We start from the raw sequence: 26,863 nt of genomic DNA, 5'->3' as shown, positions 1-26,863 counted from the left end.
ATATGAATAAACATATCTTCCTATAAACGTGAACTGTCACTGGGCAATTGAGTAGTTTGTTGACATATTATTGTGTTAGTATACTACAGAAGTTATGTATTTATAGCGTTTGTGTTTGTAATTCTAATTCAAAGCTGCAAAGTTGTGACATGCATGGCTCTATTAAATATTAAATGCACACAACAAGTAATATAGGTTGATAGTTCATAAGCAGGAATAGTTGGTTGGCATCATCCTGGTATTGCAGTATCTCCAGGAACCGTGCACCCCCCCTCTCTATGTGTAATAGCAAATAACTCAGCATAGTAGATAAATTTACTATTAATGTATAATTGATTATCTATGTGAATACTCTATTGAGGTTGTACACTCAGTAATATATGCGTATTTACAGTGTTTGCATCCCTTATTTATAAGAGCAGGAAGCTGTAGAGTTGTGTATGCATGGCTCTATTAAATGCACACAGCAAATAAATGCTGAGTGAGATAAAACAAGATGAGATGCATCTTTATTGATCCCCTTTTGGGAGAAATTTAAATTAACACAGCAGTGTTAGTAGCATGGTGAAAGTGTACTAAAAATAGAATCATAAATAAATAAGACAAATAGGATGAAATAAATAAAACTAGGGATGGGAAAATTCCTCGATTATACTATGCTGTCACTCAGCTAACGTTAACAGAGCGGAGCAGCTAACGAGAGAAGCTGACCAACTCTGAGGTGAAGAAAATAACTCTGTGCTCAGTCTGTCTCACTTTCTATAACCCTGCATCTGCTCAGTGTGTCTATACTGTTGACTTATTGTGGTTTACTTATTTTAAGTAGTATAAAACAATAAGTAAAACAAGAGTTCATATTCACTTGACTTCTTGTATCAATTGACGAGGATGTGATTGAGATGCATCAATAATCATACAATTGATTCGTAGCCCTCTGAATAGCATTTTAATAAAGTCGTGAGGTGCTGAGAGATTCCCACCCCTATAAAACACTATATACAGTAAACTGGATCTTTGTGTAAATAAATCTACAGTTTATAAATGTGCAGATGTTCCAAAGATTATATACAGAATATACCCGCATACAGATAAAAGTAAATGTGAAATGTGCAAAGTGAAAGTAGATAATAAGATGAAACATGATGTGTTCACTGTCCCTTTACAAATTTAAGAAATGTGAGAACTTGATTTATTCTCTTACTTTAGCTTCACTGATCTACATCTTTGAAATTAAATGGCTGGTGGGAAATTCTCACCAGTGTTTCCCCCCAGTAGGTTTTGGGAGGGAGCAGTGTGTCTTATATTTAATAAGAAAACAACAAATTCACTTTGTTTGAACTGTCTCTGTCTGTCTGCCTGGACTGGAGCTGTCTCTCCCTCCTGTTGCAGTTATTGAGTGAGTGGGGGAGGGGTTAGTGTGTGTGTGTGTGTGTGTGTGTGTGTGTGTGTGGAGGAGGGGGGGGGTGTCCTGTCTGCTTTTCTCTGATATGTTATAAGAATAATTTATTTTTGCTGTTATATAGATAAATCATGCTGAATATCCCAGAGTCAATGTGCTGTTTCTTAAACAGTGTTGTTGCCACTCCAGACCAGTAGGTGGCAGTAGCAGGAATGTCTGTTGTCCCGGTAACAAAGAAACAGGAAGTGGTTGTAATATGAGGAGGAGGAGGGGGGACAGGGGGACATGTGCTTTCTTTTTTTGTTTTTTTTTCTGCATTTCAAATGTGATTAAATCAACTTGTGACTGCAGTATGATTTCACTTTGGCTCATCTGAAGCTGTTGTTGGTTTGTTTCTCATTTGTTGGAGGTAAAACTGAAACAGTGGGTGATTTTAGGTTCGGGTATGATGTGGTAGTGCAGCAGTGCATCATGGGAAAGTAAGTCATTATTTGTCGTTTTAAAATAATGTTCGTTATGTTTAGTATAAAGGTCTCCTTGTGTGTTGGATCCCTGCAGATCCACAGTCTCATACAGCGTGTGGTTTGGATGATGTTTGGATGGTTTACCATCGGTCAGGGTGCCGTGTCTGTGAAAGACTTCCTTGGCTCGGATCTGTACAACTCATACTTACCTGGCAAGGGAGATACCATGATCAAGAAGGTGGTTCACCCAGGGCGAGGCTCAACCATTGCACTCCGGTTGTGCTGACCTCTGCGAATTCCCCAAATGTGGGAATCTCGATTGCATAATTTCTGGTAGTGGGGGACTGCGTTCGCGCTCTCCCCTGATGAAACTGTTGAAAGAAAACTAAACTGAAACTCAGTAGTAGATGATGAGAGATGGTGTTTAGGTGGTTGAAAGTATGGACTCTGATATAGAATATTTGAGTTGGAGGAAAACGCTTTTAAGAAGCTGTAAATTAACATAAAATGTTATATTGACATGTGTGTCAATATAACATTTACATTGAAAATGGTTCATTGCTTCAAAGCATGTGATACAGTAACAATGACGGCATCTGCTGAGCAAATATTGGTTAGTATGGATGGAATAAATCTGACTTTTACATTTGAAAGGGGGTGAACAGCCCTCTTTCTGTGTCCTCCTTTGAGCCATGAAATGTCTGCAGATGGGGATGCACCCAACCACCTCCTCCACCTGCAACACAGATAATACATAGAAAGCATTTGGTTATTGTTGTGTACAAAGTAATGTTAAAATATACGAGAAATGACAAAACATGTAAAACCAATTCTAATTTACATTCATTGCATATAATGTGAATATCACTTACAGGGGAGTCAGTGAGAGGCGATTCCAAGGGGTGATCATGAACTCTGTTTTTGGACGGGGACTCTGGGCGGGTTAGTGGACACATGCTGTTTAGACTGGACAGGGGTCTGCTCGGTCTTTTCTGTGGGCTGGTAACCCTGGGATTGGGAAGCCAGAGATTGACTCCTGGTCCTGCCCTTAAATGGGGATTCTTGGGTCTTGAGCAAGTCTAAAAAAAAAAAAGACCAAACGAAGTAGAACTATTATTGAGGGCGTTTTCAGACCTGTAGTTGGATTGTTTGGTCTGCAGCAGGCAATAAATGTAGCAGTACTGTTATTTGATTAAAACACACTAAATGCTGTTGGTGTGAAAGCACCATTATTTATTTTTCTAAACTATTAAATGTGTATTAACTCTCTATCTCACCTTCCACAGCCTGACTTGCAGCCAACAGTTCAGCTTCATCACCTGGCCATGATGAAGGATCACACTTGGAGGTGCTTGCGTTCAGTTGCTGGAGGAAAAAAAGGTAAACTAATGATCTAAATGTTATGACGTACCAGTTTTTAATTATTAAAAGCAAACAAGTACATTTAGGTGAAGTGCTTAAAGTGTGACTTATCAGAATAATTTTCAATCCTGCTTCAAGCACATAATCAAACCTGTACTCACTTGATCTTTCTCGTTGATATATTTCCTGAATCTCTTTATCTGCGCAGTTGTGATGTGGGTCACTGGTGTGTTCAGCCATCTTCTCACAGAACTGTTTGTCTTTTTAATTATCTCTCGCTGCTCATCGCTTAACTCCTCTGGCCTCTCCTTTTGGGCGTGGTGCTGTCTGTAGAGTTCCTACATCTCCTGAAAGGTATGATCCTCAAACCCTTTCTGGCAGTTGGTTGTTGGTGTTGGTTTCAAGGAGACTGGAGACTTGTGGGAAGCTCTTTGCATATTCTGTGAGGCAGTCTTTCACCCACTGGTTCCCAGTCTCTCCCTTTCTCTGTGTGGGTTTGTCACCTCTGATCAATGCTTGTCAATCACACTGTAAGCATATACACCAACTGAGTACTGACATCATTTATATCGTTGCAGTTGTGATAATGAGTTAAGAAACTTGCAGACCGATATACAGGTACTTTGTTTGAAGCATGTCTACGACGGTATTAAATATAATTAGCTTACTACTTCATGTAGCCCACATCGTTTGCCACAAGCCAGTGGATTGGTGCATTTTCATATTGTCCAAATGACACCACCAGCTTTCCCAGGCACAGGTGAAGCGATGGCACAGGGATACCCTCTGCTTTCTCGTTTGTCCTTTTTTAGTTTGCAAGTCCATGTTTTTTTTTTTAATGTTAAATGACATGAAAAATGAAATATTTAGATCTATTTAGAAATTGTTTTTAATGGGGTGCAGTTTGCTGTTTTCTCTGGTAGATGGAGCTGCAGCTCTGTTAGTTAATACATTGTTAAAAACATTATTTTCTCCACCAGACATCAGACTCTTATGTGACTTCCAATTTATTTCCTCTTACATTTGAGATTGATTTGTGTTTATTTAAATTATGTCATCAAAGTTTTTAAAATTAGTTAAATCTGTCTTTGACTCGTATTGGACTCTGTGAAACCGTGAGTGAGACTGACGCTGCAGACGAGCACTCCTTTTAACTCCGACCCTTTCTCAGTTATCGCTTCTCGGCCTTTTGGCTAAGATCAAGTGTAGTATCTGTTCTTATCAGTTTAATATCTGATACGTCCCCTATCCGGGGACCATATATTAAATTGATTTTTGGAACAGGGAGATGGAATAGGGGCTTGCTCCGTCCACTCCACGCATCGACCTGGTATTGCAGTACCTCCAGGAACGGTGCACCCCCTCTCTCTGTTTAATATAAAAAAAAAAAACTTAACTGAGTAGGTAGGCCAGTCTAGCAGCACTGATGAGTTTAGATCCATTTCAAGGTTGTTCAAGCACTCCTAAAAATAAGTAAATTATTTTTTTCCTATGAATTATTTTATACAACTTTAATTATTATGCAAGCTTGATCCTAGGATTGCCCATGACTGCCAATGTACGATTGAGTAGCTATGTCAACACTGTAGTGAGGTCGCACACTCTAGAAATCTGTGCTCATATGCAGCAATCCTTTGTAATCCTTATTCATAGAGCGGGGAGCTGCTAAGTTGTGACATGCATGGCTCTATTACATATAAATGCACACAACAAGTAATATAGTGTTTAGTGAGCCATACTCTGCAGGAATGGTCGGTGTTGTAGAGAGGGTATTAAAAGTTGTAGTTATTTTTTACAGTGGTTAAGGGGTCCTCACTGTTGCATTTCTGCTGTTTTCTGATAAGAATCATTTATTCTTGCTGTTATATAGATAAATCATGCTGAATGTCTCAAGAGTCAATGTGCTGTTTCTTAAACAGTGTTGTTGCCACTCTTGACCAGTAGGTGGCAGTAGCTCGAATGTCTGTTGCCCTAGTAACAAAGAAACAGGAAGCAGTGGTAATGTGAGGAGGGGGGAAACATGTGCTTTCTTTTTTTTTTTTTCCCAAAATTCAAATGTGGTTAAATCAACTTGTGACTGCAGTATGATTTCACTTTGGCTCATCTGAAGCTGTTGTTGGTTTGTTTCTCATTTGTTGGAGGTAAAACTGAAACAGTGGGTGATTTTAGGTGAGGGTATGATGTGGTAGTGCAGCAGTGCATCATGGGAAAGCCAGTAATTTTTTTGTCATATAAAGTTTAAATAATGTTTATTATGTTTAGTATAAAGGTCTCCTTGTGTGTTGGATCCCTGCAGATCCACAGTCTCATACAGCGTGTGGTTTGGATGATGTTTGGATGGTTTACCATCGGTCAGGGTGCCGTGTCTGTGAAAGACTTCCTTGGCTCGGATCTGTACAACTCATACTTACCTGGCAAGGGAGATACCATGATCAAGAAGGTGGTTCACCCAGGGCGAGGCTCAACCATTGCACTCCGGTTGTGCTGACCTCTGCGAATTCCCCAAATGTGGGAATCTCGATTGCATAATTTCTGGTAGTGGGGGACTGCGTTCGCGCTCTCCCCTGATGAACTGTTGAAAGAAAACTAACCTGATAATCAGTAGTAGTTGATGAGAGCTGGTGTTCAGATGGTTGAAAGTATGGACTCTGATATAGAATATTTGAGTTGGAGGAAAAAGATTTTAAGAAGCTGTAAATTAACATAAAATGTTATATTGACATGTATATATACACACACACACATTTACATTGAAAATGGTTCATTGTTTCAAAGCATGTGATACAGTAACAATGACGGCATCTGCTGAGCAAATATTGGTTAGTATGGATGGAATAAATCTGACTTTTACATTTGAAAGGGGGTGAACAGCCCTCTTTCTGTGTCCTCTTTGAGCCATGAAATGTCAGCAGATGGGGATGCACCCAACCACCTCCTCCACCTGCAACACAGATAATACATAGAAAGCATTTGGTTATTGCTGTGTACAGAGTAATGTTAGAATATACGAGAAATGACAAAACATGTAAAACCAATTCTAATTTACATTCATTGCATATAATGTGAATATCACTTACAGGGGAGTCAGTGAGAGGTGATTCCAAGGGGTGATCATGAACCCTGTTTGTGGACGGGGACTCTGGGCGGGTTAGTGGACACATGCTGTTTAGACTGGACCGGGGTCTGTTTGGTCTTTTCTGTGGGCTGGTAACCCTGGGATTGGGAAACCAGAGATTGACTCCTGGTCCTGCCCTTAAATGGGGATTCTTGGGTCTTGAGCAAGTCTTAAAAAAAAGACCAAACGAAGTAGAACTATTATTTAGAGCGTTTTCAGACCTATAATTTGATTATTTGATCTGCAGCAGGCAATAAATTGTTACACCGCTGGAGACTGAGAGGACCATGTGGAAGCCTGCGACGTGGACAAGGTAAGTGGCACTGTTTGTGATGCTGGCATCACTGCTTGACTGGACTGGGTGGCTTGGAGACTTGTTTGGCTTGGTAATGATGCCGATTGAGGAAGAAAGGGGAGGGGACGGGGGACTCTTGTTTTAAGCAGTCTTTTTCCTGCCCAAGATGGTGTGACCTCGTACTCCACCTGAGGCCGGCTGGTGTGAGGGATTTCCTCGGGCAATTCTGGCGCTGGGGTTTGAGTGGTGTCAGCGATGCTCTGGTGGCGACGGAGGACAGACAAACCTTTATCTGTGACATTTCTGGCAGCCAAGGCCTCTTGTCTGCGGATGAACTCAGAGACACACTTTGAATTAATCTTCAAGTTTGGAATGCCGAGCTTGCTGAGCTCAGCGTCGTCTGCCGTCACTCTCTGCTGCACCCGCTGGTACATCTTTGTCACCTGATGTTTCTGCGGTGACCCTCAAGCCTTGATGAGGCAGTACATCAGCTTGTTTTTTCTTGAGTCCAGCAGATGTGCAGCCGAACTGACAATAACGGTTTTCAACGTATTGTCAGTCAGTTTTTCCACATTGAACACAGCAAACTGGGGTTTTACATTTTCATATCGTGTCCAAAACTCTCTAAGCAACACAGCAGTTCTAAAGCTCAAGTCGAATCCATTGTTATATGGCAATGTCAGAATACAATTTAAGTCATCCGGTTTAAATTTCAACAAACCTTGAATCAGTTTCCTTGAGAAGTCCAGCCTCAACATCTTCATGGAGTCTACATATTTTTTTGCAAAAGTAAAACGGACACTGTGGTGCCTCCGCATGCCGGCATGGTTAGCCGACATGGTGGAGGCACCACCAGCTAAAAAACGGTTAAAAGAGAATAAAATCACTTTAAAACCAGATAAAACACTAAATAATCGATAAGAGACTATAGACAATCTAAAATCTGGAATAAATTAGCTAAAACAAATAAATAAATATTGCACACCACTCAATGACTGCAATGACACGCTTCTGGATGGGGTCCTACCTCAGAAAACTGAAGATTTTACATGTGGTCCTAAGAATACCTGTGTCTTTTAACCTGCCACCAGCGTTTGATTTTATTCAGAAGTTTTTAAGGCATTTTAACCTTGAGCATGAGGAGTTGCAGATTTTAACTAACCACAGGTCCAGGAACCAGTGAGTCCGGTGCGCGGGCTCACACTCGGCGAGCCCACAACAGTTTGGCGCAGCGTGAACCATCCTGCTCTCCCAAACAGACTCCGGGACCTGTCATGGATGGTGGCTCACGAGATCCTCCCGGTCAGGTCCGTCATGCACTCCTGGGGCTTGTCAACGCACTCAACCTGTCCCCGACCTGGTTGTGGCGCGCCTGAGTCGGTGAGGCATCTGCTCTGAGAGTGCAGTGCTGCTGTAGACCAGTGGGCAACGGCCGGCTCCTTGCAATTCCCGTACTTACCAGCAAGGGAGGTCCTCACAGCACAACTGGTGCTGTATGGGGTGAGCCTGCAAAAATTACTGTCAAAAGACTTTGCAAAACAATGGCTCACCCTAGCCGCCATCAAAGACGCCACTTGGACCTCCAGAAAGTTGCTGGTAAGAAAGCACATGCAGATCCCCCCCGTGGCTGTGATCCGAATGGCCGCAGCAACGGTCGAAATGGCCGTAGCTGTAGGCGGCTGGCCTAGGACACAGCCACAAAGAAGAATCGCCTCTGTGCCCATTCGGATGAAGGAGCGGGAGCCACACAACAAAAGGTCACAGCAGCAGCGGCCTGGCTCTCCGGGTGAGGCAGGTGGGAAGGAGCATCGGGGCGAGGATCTCCTCTGACCACCACGACAGCATCCTGAGAGACCAAATGTTTGGGGGAGCAGAATGAGTTACCCTTGGTAGGGTCTCACTGCGCTCCTGCACAAAGATGAAATCGAACAAAAGACCTTTTTAACTGATGCACTCCTTTTATGGACTTTTTAAATGGACACTCAGACAAAAACACTTGACATATGCTTTACAAATGAACAGCTATTTAATCTGTATCACCATTTTAGAACAATTGTTTTTATTGTTTTAAATATGGTTTTACAGACGGCACATATTTATTGTGATTCATTGTATGTATAATGTCCACATGTGAATATTTTATCTCAAATGTGAATCATTGTTGAAATAATTTGAACAAGTGTCAAAACTTTTTCGAAAGAAAAAAAAAAATCTGTTATCAGTTTAATATCTGATACGTCCCCCACCCGGGGACCATATATTAGGGCAATATATAGCGCATTTCATACACAATGGCAACTCAATGTGCTTTACATAAAACAGAAACATTAAAACATACAATTAACCCCCCCCCCCACCCCCCCATAATAAAAACAAAGTACAGAAAAATAGAAAGACATAAGATTTAAAATAATTAAAAGGCCATAGAGTGCAAATGAAAGATTAAAATGTAACGTGCTTTAAAAAAGCTCAATCATAAGCTCAGGAGAAGAGACGTGTTTTTAACCTGGATTTAATAACGTTCACAGTTGGGGCTGATTTCAGTTCTGAACACAATGGCAATGAACCTTAGATGTGTTATTGTGCAATCAATAAGAATTCAAATCACTGTGAAATTATGCAGAGACTCACCGTAATGTTAACACGGCTGGGAAAACTGCTCTGTGCGCCGGGCTGAGTTGCCTCAAGATGTCTGCCTCCCATGACAGGAACCGGCCAATGGCGTGGTCTTCTGACTGTTTGGCAGCTTTCTGGCAGGCGTTGCAGGCCAGGACCTCTGTTAACATGGAGTACCAGCCTCCAACGTTGCAGATCCGCCGGACAGTCTTCGAGTAGCCACATCGGTACAGGGACGCCTTGTTGTTGTCTCTTGCAGGCCACACACCTACTGGTCTCCAGACAAACAGACTGCTCTGAAAAAAGAGTGTGCCGAGAGCACACCCCCCCCCCCCCCCCATTACGCCAGGAGATTCGGGTAGGTGAAACCACATCCGGTCGTCTTTAAGGACTCTCCTCCACCTTGTTTTCCCATACTTGTCCTGGTATGCCATGGGCTTTTGAAAGAGCCCCCTCTCATCATCTTCCTTCAGCCACTTCAGGTCTTCCGCAGGGAGACCATTGACACTGGATTCCCACATTTTATGCCATCCCTCCAATGTGATCTGAAATAACAAAACAAACAAAACAAGAAAATGATTCCTAGTGTGCCTAGTGGGTTTCACATAAAGTTTGTTTGTCAGTTTCAAGCATTACCTCAGGGTGTGCAGCTTCTCCTTCAGCTGTCACGGGGGTAGCCTGAGCACCAGTCGTCTGATCTTCACCACTAGTGGATGATGCAGGAGCCTTTAAAAATGATCAGTGTATAATACATTAGTATGAACATCTACTGATTTGTTGTCTCTGCTTTGATTTTCTAACTGTAACCCTTTCACAGATAGTATGGAGACACAGTTGTGTTAACTAGCTCTTCTCCTGGCTCTGTGCTCACACACTAACATTCATCACTCCTTTATCTGTCTCTTACTTACTGCATTTGCACTCTGCATTGCACAGCAACGTGATAACTTAAATACATTCATTTAGTTGAGCATACTTTTTGTGGTGCACGTATGACCTTACAGCTAATGGTGACAGATATGTGGCTTCTGTGGATCATCTGACTGGCACATTCCTGCTTCTCTTCCCCAAGCATCCTCTGATAACATCAAAGACTTTTGTTGATACGTGTTTTATGTTGACTTATTTGATACAGGTTCTGCATTAATACAAGATATGTGCAGTGGTGACATTAATTCAAGACCTCATTGATATGTATACCTTCTCCTTCAAAGGTGGCAAGAGCCTCCGGCAGCACAGCATCATCTTCCCAACTGGACCATGATGAGCTGGAGGTGGCGGTAACAGAGGCGGACACAGCTACAGGGGCCTTTGAGGCGGTGGCGGACACAGCTACAGGGGCCTTTGTGGCGGTGGCGGACACAGCTGCAGGGGCCTTTGTGGCGGTGGCAGACGCAGCTAAAGGGGCCTTTGTGGCGGTGGCGGACACAGCTGCAGGGGCCTTTGTGGCGGTGGCAGACGCAGCTAAAGGGGCCTTTGTGGCGGTGGCGGACACTGCTGCAGGGGCCTTTGAGGCGGTGGCAGACACAGCTAAAGGGGCCTTAGCGGCGGTGGCAGACACAGCTAAAGGGGCCTTAGCGGCGGTGGCAGACACTACTGAAGGGGCCTTAGCGGCGGTGGCAGACACTACTGAAGGGGCCTTAGCGGCGGTGGCAGACACTACTGAAGGGGCCTTAGCGGCGGTGGCAGACACTACTTGAAGATCAATTCCAAGTGTGTGTCCGAGTTCATTCACAGACAAGAGGCCTTGTCTGCCAGAAATGTAACAGATCAGGGTTTGTCTGTCCTCCGTCGCCCCCAGAGCGTCGCTGACACCGCTCAAGCCCCGGCACTAGAATTGCCCGAGGAAATCCCTCACACCAGCCGGCCTCAGGTGGAGTATGAGGCCACACCATCTTTGGCAAGAACAAGAGTGCTCAAAGCCAGAGTCCCCCGTCCTCTCCCCATTCTTCCTCAGTCCAGTCTGGTGGCGATGCCAAGCCACCCGGTCCAGTCTGGTGGTGACGCCAGTCAGGTGGTGATGACAGCGCCGCTTATCTCGTCCACGTCGCAGCAGGCTTCCACGTGGTCCTCTCAGTCTCCAGCGCAATCAACAGTCTACAAGAGAAAAAGAGCTGAGCGTGACTTGTCTGGACCGCAGCGCCAGATGAAGGTGTATCTCTGTGCGCTCTGTGGCCAGCCTACACAAGGCCACAAAAAGTACAGGAAGAAGACTTTTTGTGAAGTGTCAAAGTCATCCACATCCAAGGGCTGCTCTGGAAAGACATACGAGACGTTCGCTGACTTTCAGCAGGCGGTTGACAATCTTTTTAGTCAGTCACAGGAGTAAACCCGTGTCTTAGTGTACATATTGTGTAAATACTGTGTAAATATTTATTGGGTTTGCTAATATTTTACCGCTTGTTATATTGTATTTATAGTTCTGTGTTGTTAATACAGTTCAAGATTTCACTGTTGAAAGTCCACCTATATGCACTCTGTGGCCAGCCTACACAAGGCCACTGTGTGTGGGCCAACGTAATAACTGAGCCACTTTATTCAAGTTTCATTTATTCCTTTTGCAGGGGAGGGTTGATTGTGTTTACTCAGGGGCACCTTGACCCGGTGTTCTGTAGTGTGTGTATATATGTGACTCCCTCCTCATTCACAAAGAGCTCTTGATAATCCTCACCTTTTGTTTTTCTTCGAAGGCCTTACCCCTTGTTCATCATAACTTAAGTACTTTAATTTGAAAAAAAAATCAATTTGGTTTAATTTGGAGTCAAATAAATATCTTTTTGTTAACATATACCATGGTGTGTCTCCCTTTTGTCTGTCTGTCTGTCTGTCTCTCTCCCCCTCCCTCCTTCCTCTGCTGTCCATCCCTTCTCGGCCCTTCTCATGTCTCTCTTCCACCTCCTCCTGCTGCTGATACAAATGGAGAGAAGTGAGTGAGAGAGGGCAAAAGGTCAAGAAAAGACGGCACATCAAACATTCGACATTACACTAACTGACTGCAATTTTTTGTGTTTCACTCAGTTTAGCGATAAATTGATTTAAAAATGAATTTCTTGAGGAATATGAGCCTTAAAACTAGATTCTGATATGTGGCTTCTCTTAGCAGTAATGCAGGGTCAGCCTTAGTTGATATTTTACATAAGTGGTGCAAACTCTGTAACAAACTGGCAATTGATTAAATTATGTGAACCATTTGAAATGCAGCAAGTATGGAGCTTATGTGATTCCCTTAGAAATGCACAGACAGGATGAACTTATACGAGCTGTGATCATTTGCATGGACGACACACAAACCAGTTCAGTGTAAAAAAAAGGTGACTTAGCCCTTTAAACAGGCAGGAATGGAAAATTAGATATAAAAGAACATGCATTGCATCTCCACCAGGATACATTATTGCTTTCTCTGGTCATTAATATCACACATACTAGTTCCTAAACAGCTCAGCGTGAGATCAGGTCCTCTTCCTCTTCTCCTTTAAACAGGCAAGAAAAAAAAAACATACCACAATATTTTTAATTTTTTGGGGGGGGGGGGGGTTTCATGCATTTCTCTGGTCATTAATAACACACATACTAATTCCTAAACAGCTTGTTCCTCTTCTGTATATAAAAAGGTGGAATTAACCCTTTAAACAGGCTAGAATGGAAAATGAGATGTAAAAATCTCTCTCTGACACTGCTGCAGGGGCCTTTCAGGCGGTGGCAGATACTGCTGCAGGGGCCTTTGAGGCGGTGGTGGACACTGCTGCAGGGGCAAGAACACAATTACTCATAATGACACAAATTATACCATTTTCTCATACTTAAATGTTTTATCACAGGGCAAACTTTGGGTTATCAATACACAGTTTAGTGTTCAGCATGACCATTTATGGAATATAATACCAAAAAAAGTCCAACAGAGCTCAGAAAATGTGTGTTACACCTTGCACCATGCAGGTCACCTGGCACCACCCAAAAGACCTGTGGAAAAACAATTAACAGTAATTTACATGTTGTGGAACTGGCCCTTTAAAGCTTAACAAGTACTTCCTGTGTTTATGTTAAGGTCTACATCATGATTTGCACTTCATATGGTCCCAAGGCCTTGTCACTTTTTAAAATAGCAAAATTGGACAAGTCCCACTCAGGACACATTAACAGGAAAAACATTGAGGAGAGACTTTCTACCTACTCCTCCAACCTTGTTCCAGTAGGAAAGCTCACAGAACCCCAGTGTGTTCAGATTTGGAAGAATGCAAACTGCCCTTTCCTTTTGAATAGTCACAAGGACCTAGCCTGGAGGGCAGTTCATGGCTGCCTCCAGACTAGAGCCTTCTTGTACAGAAGAAGATGCATCAGAAGTCCAAAGTGTCCGAGAATGAATTGTCAGGTTGACGAGACAGTAAACCATCTTTTCTGGTCCTGTCGTTTTGTGCAAAAGGTTTGGGGAACAATAAATTCATGGCTAATGGCCCTACATAAGAGTCCTGATCATAATGACATAATTTATGGGGATATGGACCCCAAAGAGACTGAAAAAGCTGTAAGATGGTGGACTGTTATCAACTGTATAAAAGATGGTATATGGAAATGTAGAAACTTGTTGGCCTTTAAGAATGTGTATAAATCCCCTGAATCAGTTGTGAAAGTAGGACTTTCTATTGTAAAAGATTACATTCAAAAAGACAGGAAGAAATACAGCTATGATGAAATTATTGTACAATGGAAAATTCCATATGGGTTCATTACAGAGTCAATGTGGGAGGGATTTAAATAGAAAACTCAGTGATTTTAATCATGTTTGATCACTAAGACAAATGAATTTGGAATGTTGATACACCATTGGGGAAATGCTAACAGTTTTGATGTCCTTTATGTACATCTAATGTAAATATGTAGATAGTTGTTTGTAATGTACTGTCATATCTGTGAATGTCCTGTGTTGTTATCAATGTGACATTAATTAATAAAGCGCCTAAAAATCCTATTGATTATTTATTTTGTGTCTTATCTGGTTTTAAGGGATTTTTTTCTCTTTTAACCGTTTTTTTAGCTGGTGGTGCCTCCACCATGTCGGCTAACCATGCCGGCATGCGGAGGCACCACAGTGTCCGTTTTACTTTTGCAAAAAAATATGTAGACTCCATGAAGATGTCGAGGCTGGACTTCTCAAGGAAACTGATACAAGGTACATTGAAATTTAAACCGGATGACTTAAACTGTATTCTAACATTGCCATATAACAATGGATTCGACTTGAGCTTTAGAACTGCTGTGTTGCTTCGAGAGTTTTGGGTGAGATTTGAAAATGTAAAACCCCAGTTTGCTGTGTTCAATGTGGAGAAACTGACTGACAATACGTTGAAAACCGTTATTGTCAGAATGTTCAATGAAACAGTAAATGCAGATGACATTTGTTTGTGGCTGGGGAGATATTGCACCGTCAAAGGCCAGGCTACGAAAGTGAGAGATGAGTACGGCATCTAGAATTGCGCTTGGAGGGTCCCCATCCAGCAATGGCAGGACCCCCAAGGCTTCCAGGGCTTGAAACATCTGCAGTCTATGGTAGTTCTGGGAGAGAACAGGGGCTATATCCATTACCAGGGCCAACCCAAACTCTGCCACAAGTGTGGTGAGCATGGGCACCTGGTTGAAGCATGTTTGACGAAAATGCAGAGAAATTGGACACACTTTTGAAGAGTGTACCAATGGCAGACGATGCAATCTTTGTGGGGAAACAAACCACCTTTTCAGAGATTGCCCAAAGTCATTTGCCAACAAATTGAAGGCTGCAAAAGTCACGGACAAGGCAAAAGATGGCGGACAGACAGAACGGTTAGGAGAGCAAATTGACGTAGCTGGGCAGGAAAATTCAAATCTCCCTCCAAATCCTGTGATTGGAAGAGAGGGAACAGGTGAGGAGGGAGTGAGGGAGGGGCCTGCATTTACCCCTCCAATGGAGAGTACTCCAAAGGATGAGGTGGTGCAGGCAGAAGGCGGAGCTAGCAATGAAGACCAACCACAGGATGATAGTGAGGATGCCTCCCTCCCCAATGCCCAGCAAACAGCAGGGTTCCTACATGTTTCTTCAAGTCAAATTTAAGTCTTTTTAAGACCTTTTTAAGACCATTTATAAAAAAAATTAAAACCCATTTCACAGACCTACTGGCAAAGAAAAACTTTTTTTTTTTTTTTAATTTGTTCATTTATTTCTCAAACAAATGAAAGTGTGGACTGTGTAAAGCATTGATGAAACATTGCAGCATAGTGGTATTAAACGCTACAACACCACAGAACAGACACAGACCACAGACAACAAGCCAAACAGAGGTGTGAAAAATCAAAGAAAATTTCAGCAGACCACAAAAGAGTTTAACTGATACAGTGGTAACGACCGACTCTTCTTCTCATTCAGTAGCTTATTATTAATATAATTTGCCTACTATGAAAGGAAATACCTTTGAAAAAAACATCTTCCGTGGTGGAAACACGGGGAATCCGTGTGTCCACCACGAAAGAGGATTCCCATTGACTTTACACTGGTATTGTTTCCGTGATTGGGACACGAAAATTTAACACATTGGTGTAATGAGGTAGTTATTATAGCCTATTTACTACCGCTGGACTTTTTGTTTACGTTTTTAAAAAGGAAATACTGTCCTCTTTTAGCATTTTACCACATGAATAATAATACAATCAAGTTTCATAGGCTGTTATGAAATCGCGTCATACTCAAAAGGTATTTTCTTTCATAGCAGGTTAATAATAATTAAAATAGCCTGACATTGATAATGTAGCCGCTTCTGCTATCGTCCTAAACTGTCCCCTTTATAACAGATTTCTCACAAACGAAGGTGAAAATAATTAAATCCAATGATCATAACGTTTACCCATCGTTTTTTTAGGTATCAAGGACACTTGTGTTGTTGTGTTGGCAAATGTTGAGGATATAAATAAAATCGACAGTGAGGAAATTAGTCTACTTCAAGCAGCGGGTTATCCGGTCTGAGAACGGGATAAATGTGAGATGAATACTCGACAAGGAGAAATATATCCCTGTTAAATATTGACTAATGGAGTAGTTATTGTTTCCAAGTGAAAATTATAGGCTATGTAATAAAAAAAATCTATAGCCTACAGCTTATTGCACAGCTGTGCTCCCGGTGTGGTAACACTGACTCTATTTCTCATTCATTAACACATTATCAATGTCAGGCTATTTTAATTATTATTAACCTGCTATAAAAGAAAATATCTTTTGAGAAAAATATCTATCAGCCTTGCACCGATGTGCATCAAAATATGATGTTGGCGCTCTAGTAGTATGACGCGATTTCATAACAGCCTATGAAACTATTGATTGTATTATTATTCATGTGGTAAAATGCTAAAAGAGGACAGTATTTCCTTTTTAAAAACGTAAACAAAAAGTCCAGCGGTAGTAAATAGGCTATAATAACTACCTCATTACACCAAAACGACAGTTATATCACACACAACCTGTTTTAGACAACAAAAAATCGTATTTAATGCACTATAATAAATTCAGTGAAACGAATATTAAAAATAACGATAAAATAAAAGATGTATTGATTAGAAAACAGCAATAATTACTGCCCACTATGTGACGTAGTTGAACCGGGGAATCCGTGTGTCCACCACGAAATAGGATTCCCATTGACTTTACACTGGTATTGTTTCCGTGATTGGGACACGAAAATTTAACACATTACGTGTCCCCATCACGGAATTCATTGTTAAGAAGTCGTGCCCGCGTCACGTATTTCTGAGAGATCAGGCTGAAGAAATGGGTAGCAAGGAAACGCAAACAAATGTTAAAAAACAACATAACGGCGCAAGTTAAACTTTCTTGTTTTCTGCTGAAATTTGCTTTGATTTTTCACGCTTCTGCTTGGCTTGTTGCTGTGGTCTGTGTCTGTAGTGCTGTAGCAATGTGACGTGCTCAGACCCGGGGCAGAGCAGTAGGGGCAGCGTTGCGTTCTCAATGATTGGTTCCGCCACTCTTCATTTAGGCTACGTTATTTAGGCTTATCAAAAATAATACTTGACAAAACGTTTGAGGAGAATGCGATACGGAGAAGTTATATACTGTTCAAATTTTAAGACCCAGATATCAAAATTCAAGACCTTTTCAAGTCTTTTTAAAGGTATTATTTCCAAATTCATTTAAGACTTTTTAAGACCTCGCGGGAACCCTGAAGAGGCCTTTGTCTGAATTGTCCTCGGATTCTCCCATTGTGTTGGAGAAGAAGGGAAGAGTTGTGGCTTCCTCAGACAGTTCATCTGTGGAGGAGCCCAGAGTCTTCCCTTCCGATTCACCCAATGAGGTTTCTTTTTTAACAATTGCTCTGCAATCAACCCCCAGGGACTCGAAATTAAATGCAACATTGCAGCAGAGGCCACCCCCCAGAGTCCCAAAGGGGAACAGAGCTCAAACCCTTCACTTTTCACCCGCAGAGGTGAAGGAAGAGCTCTGTTCACAAGAAATTACCTAACTGTTTTTTAAATGTGTTTTTAACACCCTCTGAGTCTTTTAAAATGTCTTACCTGTTATTTTAACCATACTCATGACACTCCCCATCTCTACCATTAATGTGAGAAGTGTAAAGTCGAGAGTTAGAGCCCAGAGTGTTTTATCCTTTTTAAGTTCCTTTAAGTCAGATGTGTTTTTATTGCAGGAATGCAGCCTACCGTTTTTAAAACATTACAGACAGTGGGAGGAGATGTGGCCAAAAATGTCAATATGGAGTGGATCCAACCACAATAAAAATGATGAGTGGCCATTTTAATCAAAAACCCTCAAGTTCTGGTGAAGGGCAGTACTGTGGTGAGAGACGGTCGGGCACTTTTAGCACATTTAGCTTTTATGGGACAGGATTTCAACCTTTTAAACATTTACGGTTTTAACGACAAGTATGACCTTTTAGAAGACTTGCAGTCCCACGTGCTAGGTAGGGCACCTTTAGTTGTAGGGGGGGATTTTAACTGTTTTCTAAGTAGGGTAGATAGGAGAAGAGTAGGGGAAGATTTTAAAGTAGACAAAACATCGGTTTTATTGCAGGGCATTTGTAGAGATTTTAAACTTCAGGGCTTCACCTGGTTCAGTGGTGATGGCACCAGAGCCTCTCGCATAGATTAAGTTTTTACACTGGACTGCCCACCCACCGATGCTAGATTAACTCCTGTTTTCTTCTCCGATCACCTTATGCTCTCTTGCACCCTTTCACTCTCTTCGGGCGTGACATCAGGAAGTGGTCTGTGGAAACTCAACTGCTCCCTTTTAGAAGATAGGGAGTTAGGTAGGCAGTTCAGGGAGCGGTACAAAGAGTGGCAGACCCTTCAAGACTTCTACGAAACACGTGCACACTGGTGGGAAATGGTGAAGGGAAAGACGCAGACTTTCTTTAGGCAGGCAGGTAAGAAAAGAAAGAATAGGGAATACAGACACATGATGGGACTGCAGAAACGACTACAACGGACTGCTGGGGAGTGGGGGACTGGAAAATACGTGCAACTTATACATGGACGACGTGAACATTTTATGCACCGACTTTTTATCTGTCAACAGGACCCTGGACTTGACTGACTGGTTTGGACAGGCCTCTGGGTCAAAACTAAATAGAGAAAAGACCCAAGCCCAATTTTATGGACCATGGACGGCGACTGAGACGACAGGACTCCCCCTGACTGTGACCCAGACTGACCAAAAAATACTGGGAATTAAATTTGACAGGGAGGGGGAAGGGAAAACAAATTGGCCAGACGTGGTAGGGAAAGTCAGACAAAGACTAGGATACTGGGGACTTAGAGGACTGACCATTGAAGGAAAGGTTTTGATCATCAAAGCAGTGATTTTACCTTTGTTTTTATTGATCAGTTCTGTTTTTATTCCTCCTAGGCAAGTGCTTTTAAACCTGGAGCGAGCCATTTTTTACTTTCTGTGGGGATCCAAGTGGGAAAGATTGAAGAGAGAAATTATGAAAAGGCCAAAGGAGAAAGGAGGAAAAGAAGTACCGGACATGCACCTGTTTTTAGGAAGCACATACACCACACTACACATGAAAATAGCCATGACCCCATCGAGAAACCCCAAGACGACGGCAATGACACGCTTCTGGATGGGGTTCTACCTTAGAAAACTGAAGATTTTACATGTGGACCTAAGAATACCTGTGTCTTTTAACCTGCCACCAGCTTATGATTTTATTCAGAAGTTTTTAAGGCATTTTAACCTTGAGTATGAGGAGTTGCAGATTTTAACTAACCACAGATCACTTGTCTCTGTTGTGCAGGAGCGGGAACCAGTGAGTCCGGTGCACGGGCTCGCACTCGGCGAGCCCACAACAGTTTGGCACAACGTGAACCATCCTGCTCTCCCAAACAGACTCCGGGACCTGTCATGGATGGTGGCTCACGAGATCCTCCCTGTCAGGTCCGTCATGCACTCCTGGGGCATGTCAACGCACTCAACCTGTCCCCGACCTGGTTGTGGCGCGCCTGAGTCGGTGAGGCATCTGCTCTGGGAGTGCAGTGCTGCTGTAGACCAGTGGACAACGGCCGGCTCCTTGCAATTCCCGTACTTACCAGCAAGGGAGGTCCTCACAGCACAACTGGTGCTGTATGGGGTGAGCCCGCAAGAAATACCCCCCCCAAAGTACAGAAAGAAAACAAAAAGTTTTCTTTCTGTACTTTTTGTGGCCTTGTGTAGGCTGGCCACAGAGTGCACATAGGTGGACTTTCAAAAGTGAAATCTTGAAGAGAACTATAATACAATATAACAAGCAGTAAAATATTAGCAAACCCAATAAATATTTACACAGTATGTACACTAGGACACGTGTTTACTCAGAGGCCTGTGACTGACTAAAAAGATTGTCAACCGCCTGCTGAAAGTCACTGAACGTCTCATATGACTTTCCAGAGCAGCCCTTAGATCTGGAGGACTTTGAGACTTCACAATGTCTTCTTTCTGTACTTTTTGTGGCCTTGTGTAGGCTGGCCACAGAGCGCACAGAGATATACCTTCATCTGGCGCTGCAGTCCAGACAAGTCACGCTCAGCTCTTTTTCTCTTGTAGACTGTTGATCTCGCTGGAGACTGAGAGGACCACGTGGAAGCCTGCTGCGACGTGGACGAGACAAGCGGCGCTGTCATCACCACCTGACTGGCATCGCCACCAGACTGGACCGGGTGGCTTGGCATCGCCACCTGACTGGACTGAGGAAGAATGGGGAGAGGACGGGGGACTCTGGCTTTGAGCACTCTTGTTCCTGCCAAAGATGGTGTGACCTCGTACTCCACCTGAGGCCGGCTGGTGTGAGGGATTTCCTCTGGCAATTCTGGCGCCGGGGCTTGAGCGGTGTCAGCGACGCTCTGGTGGCGACGGAGGACAGACAAACCCTGATCTGTTACATTTCTGGCAGACAAGGCCTCTTGTCTGCGAATGAACTCGGACACACACTTTGAATTGATCTTCAAGATGGGAATGCTGAGCTTGCTGAGCTCAGGGTCGTCCACCGTCACTCTCTGCTGCACCCGCTGGTACATCTTTGTCACCTGATGTTTCTGCGGTGACCCTAGAGACTTGCCTCTACAGTCTGGATGCAGCCAAAGCTGTTTGATGAGGCAGAACATCAGCCTGTTTTTTCTCGAGTCCAGCAGATGTGCAGCTGAGTAACGTTTGCTGAACTTCAGCTTCTGTACCAAGGAAGACTCTGCTGGATCTCCACTGGTGCGGCTGAAGAGAGCGTTTCCCCAGTGGGCAGAGTACAAGGAGTCGAACTGCTGGATGTTGCGATCATGGGAGGTCCAGCTTGTTCCAGGCAGCGATGACTTTCTGCCTTGTGGTGTTGCTGATGGAAAGCTTCCCCTCTTCCAAGGCAATGTCAACCAGAACTTTGCTCAGCTCCTCAATGTGCTCGTACCCAGGCAGATGATTTGGCCCGCACACGTCCTCCACGCAGGGGTCGAGCTCAGCAGCCACAGCCTGGTTGGTGAGGGAGATGTTTTTCCTCAGCGGAGTTAGAGTGTCACAGTGTTCAGAAGTGTAGCCTGCATCCTCCTCCTCCGCATTCACCGGGGACTCCTCGACATCAGCAGGGACATCGTCGCCTTCGTCCTCTGCTTCCTGGAGTGTCTCCCGGGCCTGAGAGTAGTGGTCAGGAGCATTGAATGGCTCTGATGACTGAGCAAACAGGTACTCCAGTCCAATCCGCTCATCACCAGCTGGAACAGGAGGCCTGTAGTTCACTTCCTCCACCTCCCCAAACAGCTACTGACACCGCTGATTCAGGCGATGAACCAGAGGAGACAGGTACACCATGTGCTTCCTCCCCTTTTGCCCTCTGACACTCGCCGACTCCCTGTCCGAGTTCCAGCGAGTGATGCCGGCCAGCAGGTACACCTGGAACGGTACGGCGGCACAGTGAGGGCCCGGGATCATGTCGGGCAGGAAGGAGTGAAAGCCCTCCAGACTATTGCTCCCTCTGACCGTGGTATAGTACGGGAGCCGCACACCATTGCGGGTGACATGCTTTTTGACGGTGTACATGTTCCGCCCTGGTGGATCCTGGATGCACTCCAGGTTCTTCTGTTGGTTCTCCCACACGTGGTCAACGGCCGCCTCGTCCTTAAACAGGTGGACTTGGTTTTCGTCCATCCCGGCGGCGCCCTTCAGGACATCAATGGCACTCTGAACGCGCATGAACGTCTCCTGGGCCCCGACTGTGATTCTCCGGACATAATGGCTCAGGTCGTACTTGGTGACGTGCGTTTCCATGAGCTCACCATCAGTCAGGGAACCGTACTTGGTCGGGTGCCCGGCGCGTATCGCCTGCAACAGGAGCGCCATGTCGTCCCGGTTGTAGGAGAACACAGCAGCAGAGAGCGCGGACTTAAAGAGGGCGTACTTGGGGTGGTGGTCGGTCTTGAGGGCGGCGTCGGACCTGTGGATCCAGTGGAAGATGTCCAGTCGAATGAGCATGCCTCCATCTGCCCACCCACTGAACAGCTGCTCCACTGAAGACACTCCCAGGACACAACAGCAGCCACGGTCCACATACATAAGTTCAGGAGGTGCCTCTCCTGCCCTCTCGTACCTTGCCATGAGGCCGTCAGCCATCGGCCTCATTTTATCGAGCGACTCCTCGCAAGTCAGGACCGATATGAGGATCTGCCCCCGCTCGTTGGCCACGTTCGTGCACCACTCTGCTGTGCCTTTGCTGTCTCCAGACAGCTTCTTGCAGATCTGATAATAAATACAAGAACAAGGGTCTATATTTTGTTTCTACATTTTGTGTGGTTTGACCATTTCAACAGTAGTGTGTCAAATATACCTTCTTGGTGGAGTCATACTTGAGGACCTTGCCAAACGTAGACATAATCTGCGTCCAGTAGTCTGCCGTCCGCCTCGGCAATGAGGAAGGCTTTCCTCAGCAGCTTAGGTGAGGGCAGCTCTCTCCTCTGTGGTGGTTTCTGGAAGTGGGGAGTCAAGATGCCTGAAAGTGGAGAGAAAATGTGAAAATAAACAATAATGAGATAATATGAAAATTATTATGAAAATTAAGAAAAGGGCTTGTTTTTGATATTTTGTCCCAGAAATTACTTATGGACTTCTTTTTCTTCGCCTGTTTGTAAATCTGTTGCAACTACATTTTTTCTTCTCAAATGAATACCAAATGAAAAAATGATACACGGACCTATGTACTGTGTAACATTTCTTTTTTGTTTTGTTACAGGCACGTAATGGGCCCGTGCTGTGTGAAAATGAAATCTGACTTGTGATTTTTCCAGGTTGGTTGTACTGGCTGAGGAGAATCGTGTAGAGGTCCTTCCTCTGCAAGTAGTCCTTGCAGTGGCTCTCCAGCACTTGTCTCCACACCTTGGTCATGGCGTTTCCCTCAGTGTGATCCCTCATGAAGCGGATCACTGCCTTGTCCACACCACGCCTAAAATTAGAACACAATGGCAATGAACCTTAGATGTGTTATTGTGCAATCAATAAGAATTCAAATCACTGTGAAATTATGCAGAGACTCGCCGTAATGTTAACACGGCTGGGAAAACTGCTCTGTGCGCCGGGCTGAGTTGCCTCAAGATGTCTGCCTCCCTTGACAGGAACCGGCCAATGGCGTGGTCTTCTGACTGCTAGCTTTCCGGCAGGCGTTGCAGGCCAGGACCTCTGTTAACATGGAATACCAGCCTCCGACGTCACAGATCCGCCGGACAGTCTTCGAGTACTCACATCGGTACAGGAATGCCTTGTTGTTGTCTCTTGCAGGACACTTGGGCCTGAGGCAGCGAAGACTGTACCGCCACACACCTACTGGTCTCCAGAAAAACTGACTGCTCTGAAAAAAGGAGTGTGCCGAGGGCACTCTACCCCCCCTCCCATTACGCCAGGAGATTCGGGTGGGTGAAACCACATCCGGTTGTCTTTGAGGACTCTCCTCCACCTTGTTTTCCCATACTTGTCCTGGTATGCCATGGGCTTTTGAAAGAGCCCCCTGTCGTCATCTTCCTTCAGCCACTTCAGGTCTTCCGCAGGGAGACCATTGACACTGGATTTACACATTTTATGCCATCCCTCCAATGTGATCTGAAATAACAAAACAAACAAAACAAGAAAATGATTCCTAGTGTGCCTAGTGGGTTTCACATAAAGTTTGTTTGTCAGTTTCAAGCATTACCTCAGGGTGTGCAGCTTCTCCTTCAGCTGTCACAGGGGTGGCCTGAGCACCAGTCGTCTGATCTTCACCACTAGTGGATGATGCAGGAGCCTGAAAAATGATCAGTGTATAATACATTAGTATGAACATTTACTGAACATTTAATGCTCATTACTGATTTTCTAACTGTAACCCTTTCACAGAGAGTATGGAGACACAGTTGTGTTAACTAGCTCTTCTCCTGGCTCTGTGCTCACACGCTAACATTCATCACTCCTTTATCTGTCTCTTACTTACTGCATTTGCACTCTACATTGCACAGCAACGTGTTAACTTAAATACATGTGTGTAAATAAAATTTTATAGATAGAAGCTTTATTGTCCCCGTAGGCAAAGTATTTCTCAGTGAGTGAGCAAGTCGGTCTCCAACATGGCCGTACAGGCAGGGGCGCCGCTAGGAATTTTGGGCCCCATGAAAAGAATCTTTACAGGACCCCCCAACACAGCGGCGAAATGTTTTGATGCTATTTTACATACAATTATGCATTTTAATGGTATTTCTGACTATCATTACCAGAAGAGGTTCCTGGACCTGGCTCTGTAGAGTGTACATGACATACATTAATTATAGTATTTCCTATAATATAACTATTTGTAATAGCATAGTCACCAACATGTAAACTTCTCTGATTGGACAGAGCAGTCACCCCAGTCTGCTGCACACACCACAGATGTTCTCCTCTGTTCTTACTGCACGTCTTCTATTTCATTTTTAAAAAGGGTTTATGCTTTTTAAACCATTAAAATTGTTCAAAATGACTTTTATTTCATTCATTTTAATTATTTCCCATAACAGATTCACCTTTGTATTGTTTTGAAACTGTAGTAAAATGTATTATTATTATTATTATTTCAACACACACAGCTGCTCACCTCCATCCTCATGTGGGGGCACTGGGGCTGATTCAGGGGCAGGGGAGATCAACTATTGAATAAGAACAGCTTGATAAATGTTTGACTGGATTGATTATTAACTAATATAGCAGTAAAATGTAAAAATCCACAGTTTTCTTGAGCTAACATGGTGAGAAAAGTGAGCTAGCTTATAGACCACAGACAGGGACAAAGTTAATATTCCATAACTTTCCACCACAACTAACAAACCCACCTTTTTTTTGAAATACTGGGTGACATATTGTCGATCCTTCAACTCCTTCTCCTCTCTTAATTTCTTTTTTCTTTTTTGGCTGCTTGATTTTTGAGGCATACTGTCGTCCCCTCCTCCTTGCCCGCTGTGGCTGTGTGACAAACCGCAGGTGCGCTACCTGCAGCTGATCCAGTCGGACTGAACCATTTTACATAAATAGAGGGGGGGAAGGGGAGGCCCTGCAGGCGTTAATGTTTCCAAAACAAATGAAGTTATTATTACCAGGACATTGAAAATAAAAAATTATATGTTGTGATTATATGTTAGTTAATAATTTAGTTTTCTGTATTATAATTTCATCATCATTAGGGGCCCCTAGAATCTGTCTCCTTTAACCCCCCCCATGTTTGTGTTGGTGGTTGTTCAGATTTGGAAAGACTTTTTAATCAATGGTTTTCTTTTTGTGAAATTTTGTAGAAAAAATGAATGTGTTTATAAATGTGCAGTGATTTTGGTTGAATAAATTGAGCAAACCTGATTTACATATACAACTGTTTTGACTTTTTTTATTCATTAACTCAAAATCATTGTTTTAAGTAGTCATATTAATTTAACACAGTGGAGGATTTAGCAGCTATTACCCACAGGTGTTGGTGCAGAGCTATGAGAGTGAATCATGGACGGATATTCATCAAATGGTCAGAAATACAACTCCCAATGATGGGAGAGTACTGATGTAATAAATATTTCTTAATCAGGGTAAGTTTCATATCAAGTGTATACACAGAATAAACAGTCATATAATGTAATCATTCTCACCTCCACCAGGAAAACCAGCAGGGAGCACCAGATGATAAAACTCAGCATAAACTGTAAAGTCATGTCCATCTTCACCTGGCAACCCTGAAAGTGAGAAACATTCAAAAAGACTGAGGAACAGATGTCAATGAGGACAAAAAGTGTCCAGACAGTCAGGCTGGAGCATTTGGATGAGTATTTTAACTATCTGTGTGTACACATCTACCTGTTGGTTAAGCTGATTCACAGTCCCAGTGCAGGAGGGGAAAGTAGAGTTGCAGCAGCTGTGAGGAATCCAGAGTCCTCTAGTCTGATTAAACCAGGAGGTTTTCAGCCCTGTAGTCATGGACACAACAACACCTGCAACTAAGTATATCAATTAGTATCACAGGAACACTGGAAATCTTCAAAGATAGATCCTCAAGTAAGATAAGTGTTATTGTAGGCAGGAATTTGTTGCTGGATGGACGATTTCAGGTCAATCAAAGCAAACACCTCCCAAACATACTCCTCTTTAAGACCTAATATCCTCTATAACAGAACATTGTATTTGCAAATCAGCAATGAAAGGTCAAAGATTTCACTTTAAAAAAAAAAAAAAAAAAAAACAAGCATCAAGGGGCCATTGGAGGAGGTGCACCCCAACGCTTTGGAATAATGACAAACACACAGTAGACATTTTGAAATGCTGTATAATTGTGATCCATTTTTACAGCGGCCCTGAGGTGTAAAACATAACAATATTAGAGGAAAGGCAACAACAAAGTGTTCAGAAAAATACATTATTCAGAATTAGAAAACAATACAATATTACAGACAGGTAAAGACTGATAGCATACATTACTATTAAAATCTTGCTGTGTCTTTATAAAACCTTGTAACAATTAGCTGCAGTTGCACTGTAAGAGGTTACTATAATGTATTTGGGACATATTGCTGTACGATACAAAGGAGGTATTATATCAACTTGTCTTATATAACTGTACTATCTGTGCCACATG

The 26,863-nt window shown here is 43.3% G+C and overlaps 3 non-coding genes across 3 annotated transcripts; all 3 read left to right on the top strand.

Moving 5' to 3' along the window:
- Window positions 1-2,064: 2,064 nt before the first annotated feature.
- On the top strand, window positions 2,065-2,228 carry LOC128361064 (U1 spliceosomal RNA). The gene has a single exon (XR_008321549.1). It is a non-coding gene; the product is annotated as a U1 spliceosomal RNA (small nuclear RNA).
- A 2,170-nt stretch (window positions 2,229-4,398) lies between these two features.
- LOC128361070 (U2 spliceosomal RNA) lies at window positions 4,399-4,589 on the top strand. Its single transcript, XR_008321555.1, has one exon. It is a non-coding gene; the product is annotated as a U2 spliceosomal RNA (small nuclear RNA).
- Window positions 4,590-5,628: 1,039 nt separating this feature from the next.
- LOC128361092 (U1 spliceosomal RNA) lies at window positions 5,629-5,792 on the top strand. The gene has a single exon (XR_008321574.1). It is a non-coding gene; the product is annotated as a U1 spliceosomal RNA (small nuclear RNA).
- Window positions 5,793-26,863: the final 21,071 nt, after the last annotated feature.

Source organism: Scomber japonicus, chromosome 6, assembly GCF_027409825.1.
Source record: "Scomber japonicus isolate fScoJap1 chromosome 6, fScoJap1.pri, whole genome shotgun sequence".
NCBI lineage: Eukaryota > Metazoa > Chordata > Actinopteri > Scombriformes > Scombridae > Scomber > Scomber japonicus.
The sequence above is the reverse complement of the archived record's forward strand: the minus strand, read 5'-3'. Positions and strand labels throughout refer to the sequence as shown.